Below are 6023 nucleotides of genomic sequence, written 5' to 3' on the forward strand. Positions count from 1 at the left end.
CCCCTGCAGACATCCGCTAACTGCGTGACGTGAAGCCCCCACACTAAATCTCATTGCTGGCCTTTCTGGCCAGCCCCCACCCTGAAGCATATTTTCAACCATCTGGTGACCCAAGTCTCTGAGGCAGACAGACACTCCTATTAGACATGACATTTCAAGAGCTTAGAGATTACCTCCCAGAAGCTGAGGCCAAAGGCCAGATCTCTGTTTGGGCAAGGTTAAATTCTTTGCTACAGAAACCTTGAAAACATTATGCTAAGTGAAAGAAGCTAATCACAAAAGGCCAGATGTTGTATAATTCCATTTATATAAAATTTCCAGTATAGAAAAATCCACAGAGACAAAAAGTAGATTAATATGTACGCGGGGCTGGGTTGGGTGGGGATGGGGGATGGGAAAGATGAGTGACTGCTAATGGGTACCGGATTTCTTTTTGGACTGTTGAAAAATTATATAGTGCTGATGATGGCACAACTCTGTGAATATACTAAAAAGCACTGATCTGTATACTTCAAAAAGGTGAATTTTATGGAATGTGAAATATATCTCAATAACACAGTGAAAGCAAATTCAAGTAAAGTGCAAAATTAATAAAATGAATAAATAAGTGAATAAAAAGTATGGTGTAATATCCCTTCATTTACTTGTTTTCCAAATGAAATTTAGAATTATTTTGTTGAATTCTTTTAAAGAAGCCTGTAAGGAATATCGATTGCCACTGAGTTGGCCATAAATTAACTTAGAGAGAGCTCATATCTTTCCAATTTAATGTCTCAGGAATACTGTATAGGTTTCGCCTTATTAAAATCTTCTTTTATATCTGCTAATAACATTTTGAAGTCTTCTTTACATAGATTGCACACATCTCTCAGGATATTGATTCTTAGGTATGTCATTTCTTTGTTATCATGAATACAATCTTTGTTTTTATATGATTACTGAATATACAGTAGTCCCCCCATATCCGCAGTTCCGCTTTCCATGGTTTCAGTTACCTGTGGTCAACCTTGGTCCAGAAGCTGATGATCCTTCTCCTGACATGTTGTTGGAAGGTCGATAGTAGCCTAATGCTATGTCAGTCATAATGCCTATGTCATGCACCTCACTTCATCTCATCACGTGGGCATTGTGTCATCTCACATCATCACAAGAAGAAGGATGAATACAGTACAACAAGACATTTTGAGAGAGATCACACTCAAATAACTTTAATTACAGTATATTGTTATAATTGTTCTATTTTATTATTAGTTGTTATTAATGTCTTACTGTGCCTAATTTATAAATTAAACTTTATCATAGATATGTATGTGTACAGGAAAAAACATACTATATATAGAGTTCGGTGCTATCCGCGGTTTCAGGCATCCACTGGGAATCTTGGAACGAATCTCCTGCAGATAAAGGAGGACTATTATAACAATTTTTATTAAATGAGCCAAAAATGTTCTGAAATGTGTCGCTTTGTGAGTAGAATCAATATTTTGACTGTAGATGTCTTGAATTTAGGGTCAGCTTGTTTTTGGGGAGAGGTGCGCCTGTGTCTTCTTCCCGGGCCAGCACAGCTCTTCGGATTGACACCTGGGAAAGCCGCTTTGCTGTCAGCTTCTTCCCTCCTCGAGTCCTGAGACTTCCTGTTTAAAAGCGCTGCGAGACCTGCTGACCCCAATTCTTTCCAGATTTAATTATTCTTTTTGAAAGTTGGCTCTAACCTTAAGGGGATTTGAAACACGAGGCTGCAGTGGGGACGAAGCTGTAGACCCAAGATAACTATTCCTTTTTCTATCGAACAGCCTGGGAAGGGAACAGTTTGCCCCTTGCCCTGAGCACTGTCATTTGTTTTGATCATTTTCATTCCTATCAAGCGTGCTGCCGCCTCAGAAGGCAGCCATCTGATATTTGAAATGACTCCTTACCTTATTTCCTCATCATTTGTCTAGTAACAAGATAATCCACCAGAAGATGCCTGTTTGTGCATTGAGGAGTTGCAGCGGTGTGTGGCTGCTCTAAGGGGAAAATACTGGGACAATAAGAATAGTTATTGTTTGTTGATGAGCTCCTCTGTGCCAATCTATCTCATTTAACCCTTACAACAGCCTATGAGTAATTAACTCTTATTATCCCCATTTTACAGATTGGAAAATGGAGGCTTAGAGATGTTTTGTGAATTGCCCAAGACTACAAATGGAAAGTGACTAATCTGGACAGTGACTTAAACCTAAAGAATATCGTCTCACCCACTATTCTGTACTGGCTCCCAAGTGGAAGATTCTCTCTCTCTAAGAAATCTGGAGTCAGACCTAACTTTGAGTCCTGCCTTCCTTGCTTCCTGGCTCTGTGACCTTCAACAAGTTTCCCTACCTCATAAGGCTGTGAGGATGACGTGAGATAATGAATGCAAAGAGCTTAAGTGCTTGGCTCACAGTATTAAATGAATATCAGGTGGTTTTCTTCAGAAATGTATCAAAAATATCTCAAGTGCTCTGTCCATACCAGACCTTTGCTAATTCTGGGGACTCAGAGGTAAATACTGCACAACCCACGTCCTGAAGACCAGGAGGCTGGTAGATCTGGGGCTTGTGGGCTGAAACTGGCCTTCAGAAGTGTTCTGTTTGTCCACACATGCTTTAAAACTTGTGAGTTAGTTGCAGACATTTAAAAATTGGGAGATTTTAATAAAAGTCTGGATTTCCAGCTTATTTTGAAAACCAGGAGAGCTGGCAGTATTGGGCCTACGTTCTCGCACGACAGCAAGCATCTAGAATGCAGTTTGCCAATGTGGGAATGTGGGCCACAGTCCCCACCACTCCCTGTTGCATCTGAGGGGGTCAGTGGCCATTCATTGTTGCTGTTGCACTGTTTTCCTTATGATAGAGAGAAGTGAAATGGTTCACGTATGTATGGTGCTCTCAAAAGAAAATAAAAGATAGATCAAGGGAACTGAGTGATTGAAGAAGAATGAACAAAGTGTTTGTTTTTGTTTAAAAGCCAGGATTATTATCTGAGAACTTTTTCTTTCAGTTGAGGGCTTCCATCCAGCAAGGGAACTAACAGGCCTAGCTGTGACTGATGGAAAGGCCAACTGAAAGTGAAGGACTTGAGCCTATCCTCATTCACAGGTGGGAGCCTATTTCTACCAGGGGTCTGAGAGACCTGGCAGAGGCTGGGTGAAAGATGACGATGGAACAGACTTCCCTTGTGGAGTTCAAGGTCAAGTTCAACCTACAGTCAAGAACTCTGCTCTAAACCATATTAAGATACCACTCCATACCACTAACATGGCTGTAATAAAAAAGACAGACAATAACAAATACTGGTGAAGATGTAGAAAAATTGGAACACTCATACATTGTCGGTGGAAATGTAAAATGGTGTAGTCACTTTGGAAAATAGTTTGGCAGTTCCTCTAAATATTAAACATAGAGTTACCATATGACCCAGAAATTCCACTCCTAGGTATATACCCAAGAGAAATGAAAACATACATTCACACAGAAGCTTGTATACAATGTTCATAGCAGCATCATTCATAGTAGGCAAAATGTAGAAGCAACCCCATCAAGTGATAAACAGATAAACAAAATGTGGTACATCCATACAGTAGAATATTATTTGGCAGTAAGAAGAAATGAAGCACCAATATATGTATCAAGATGTATGAAGCTTGAAATATGCTAAGTGAAAGAAGCCAGTCATAAAAGACCAGATATTATGATTCCATTTATGTGTAGTGTCCAGAATAGGCATATCTATACAGAATGTAGATTAGTGGTTGCCTGGGGCTAGGGCTAGGGTGAGAGGAGAGAAAGGGGGGACTGGGAAAGCGAGGCGACTGCTAATTGGTATGGATTTCTTTCTGGAGTGTTGAAAAAGTTCTAAAATTAGTTGGTGGTGATTGTTGTACAACTCTGTGAATATAATCAAAGCCACTGAGTTGTACACTTTGAAAGGGTGAATTTTATGGTATGTGAATTATATCTCAGTAAAGCTGTTATTAAAAAAAAAAAAATCTCTGCTCCACGTTTCCTCTGACTCCGAGATAACGGGAAGCCACAATGGACTTTTGCCTGTCGCCCTCCCCAGCCCCATTTAAAAAAAAAATTCCTGAGCCTCCCTTTACTTCTGAACTCCTTATCTGATGGTTTTTCTTAAGGTTCAGCCTTAGACCCTTTTCTAGTGGTCGTGTTCCATGAAGGCAGAATCCCAGCTTTCCCACTAACTAGTGTGATCTTGAGCAGGTTAGTTAACTGTTTGACCTCACTTTTCTCATTTGAAAAATGGGGATAATAATTGTAATTTCTTCACAGGTTAAGCGTGAAGATAAAATGACTACATATGAAGCCTGTTTAGAATGGTACCTGGTGCATGGCAGATTCTGATTAGTATTTGTAATGATTATTTATATACTAAAACCCTAAAACAGTATTTAGCACATGGTAAGTGCCCTAAAAGTATTAGCCATTATTATTATTATTAACTTAGTTTTATTAGAGAGAGTAATGGCAAACTTTCTAAGACTTTATCTGTTCTGCCATTGATGACCATTTGATCTGTTTCCAATTTGGGGTTATTAATGAATAATGCAGCTGTGAATAATTGAGCATCAGTTTCTCTGGGGTATACGCTTAGGGATGGATTGCTGAGTTGTAGGCTATGTGGATCTTCCTATCTTCAGATAGGGCCAAACTGTTTCCGAAGTGGTTGATTTAGTTTATATTCCTATCTCCAACACTTGATATGCTGTTCCTGTAAAATTTTACATCTGGTATGTAAGAATGGCATTAATTTTAATTTGCATTTCCCTGACGACTAATAACGTCTTTGATTTTGTCTTTGTGAAGTTCCTGTTCAAGTCTCTCATCCATTTCTTACTGGGTCATATGTCTTTTTCTTGTCAATTTGTGAGAATTCTTCCTATGGTTTGGAAACTAGTCCTTTGTCTATTGCAAGTAGCTTCTACTGCTCTGCTTGTCTTTTTGATCCAACAATGCTATCTTTTGATGAACAGAAAATTTTAATTCTTAGCTAAGGCAATTTATGAATCTTTTCTATTATGGTGAGTGCTCTTTGGGTCTTGTTTAAGAATTCTCCCCTGTCTCAAGGTCTTGAACATGCTTTCCTGTATTATCTTTTAAAATTTTATAGTTTTTCCTTTTACGCATAGGTCAATTCCACCTGGAATCGACTACTGTGTATGACGTGGGATAGGAGTGTGATTTCAATTGTTTCCACATGGATACTCGATTTTATCAGGAGCATTTATTAAAGTCTGTTCTTTCCTCACCGATCTGCAGGCCACATCCGTCATGTGGTAAGTGTCCACATAGATCTGTTTGGGGCTTTTTATTCTGTTCCTCTTACAGCAAGTTCTCTCACCTTGTTCTCCTTAGTCAACAGTGTGTTTCGTCTTGGCCGGTTACCTTGAGAATCGGCTTATTAAGTTCCACCAAAAAAGACAAAAAATGAAAAAAAATTAAATAGTTTTCCAAATCAGTATACATTGAATGGTCCACTTGGAGGGTAGTACGCAGGGACTCTTTCTTTTTCCACCTGGAAGTGAACAAAGAAGCATGTTGCTTTAGTTGCATCTCTTTTAATTAACTGCCTTATTCTGGGGACGTCGGTATGGGGTTGAAAACAATAGTCAGAGAAGGGCAGAGCCAAGGGAATTGCTAAGGAGACAGTCAGACCACGTCTTCTGAAGAGGTGCTGCAGCCTTATCCATCTGACTTGGGGTTTCTTTAGGATGCAACCAAAACCACCCTACCCTCTCCATTTGTTGTTTGTGCCATCCAGTTGATTCTGACTTCTGTTGGCCCCGAGTACAGCACAGCAGAACCCTGCCCCGTCCTTTTGCTCCATCCTCTCACCTTATGGCACTCTATCAGACAATGCTTCTCTGCTATTCATCGGGTTTTCATGGCCAATTTTTTCAGAAGTGGGTGGCCAGGTCCTTCTTCCTAGTCTGTCTGAAGCTCCACTGAAACCTGTCCACCATGAGGGACCCTGCTGGTATTTGAAAT

Source organism: Equus asinus, chromosome 7, assembly GCF_041296235.1.
Source record: "Equus asinus isolate D_3611 breed Donkey chromosome 7, EquAss-T2T_v2, whole genome shotgun sequence".
NCBI lineage: Eukaryota > Metazoa > Chordata > Mammalia > Perissodactyla > Equidae > Equus > Equus asinus.